Source organism: Macrobrachium rosenbergii, chromosome 51 (assembly GCF_040412425.1).
Source record: "Macrobrachium rosenbergii isolate ZJJX-2024 chromosome 51, ASM4041242v1, whole genome shotgun sequence".
Taxonomy (NCBI): Eukaryota; Metazoa; Arthropoda; class Malacostraca; order Decapoda; family Palaemonidae; genus Macrobrachium; species Macrobrachium rosenbergii.
The window spans coordinates 49,570,858-49,571,442 of record NC_089791.1 but is presented as its reverse complement, the minus strand read 5'-3'; the positions used below and the strand labels follow the sequence as shown (position 1 = coordinate 49,571,442).

At 51.5% G+C, this 585-nt stretch overlaps 1 pseudogene; it reads left to right on the top strand.

Annotated features, from left to right (window-relative positions):
• The first annotated feature begins 272 nt into the window (after positions 1–272).
• Positions 273–364, top strand: LOC136833596 (U6 spliceosomal RNA; annotated as a pseudogene).
• Positions 365–585: the final 221 nt, after the last annotated feature.

Genomic DNA, 585 nt, shown 5'->3' with positions numbered 1-585 from the left:
CTCTCTTGTCTGCGCCAGAGTGCGTCTTGCTCTGATGCTTCTCAGCCATCTTTTTCCCCAGTCCTTGTCAGGATACGGCCGCCACGCCAGCGCCTGTGACTCTCTTCCTGGCCCCACGGGCCTCTCGGCGTCACGCCATGGCGCTCGGCTTCTTCCCTTCGCCATACCAGATTCCAAGTCTTTCGTGGACGACCGCTCAGTTCTCATCATGTCGCTTTTCTAGGTCCCTTCAACATCTGATGCCTTCTTAAAGAGCCAGGTACTTGAAATGACTCCGCGGACCTATACTAAATTGGAGCGATACAGAGAAGATTAGCATGGCCCCTGCGCCTGGATGAGACGTCAGGAAGCGTTCACATTTTTATGTTTTCTCATTAGTCTCGTTGACGTCTTTTCGTTGGGAGTTCCGCTTACATATCGGCAGATCGAAACCCACCACTCCCTCAAGACCCGCCAGCTGCGGAAGCAGCACATTCTCTTCGACCTGCAGCCTTTGTATGAAACTTCTTTCGTCTTCTTCTTCTCTGATTATCAGACTCGGGCTTTTTCAACAGATCTGTTTCTGGACTTTTCAAGCTTAGCTCT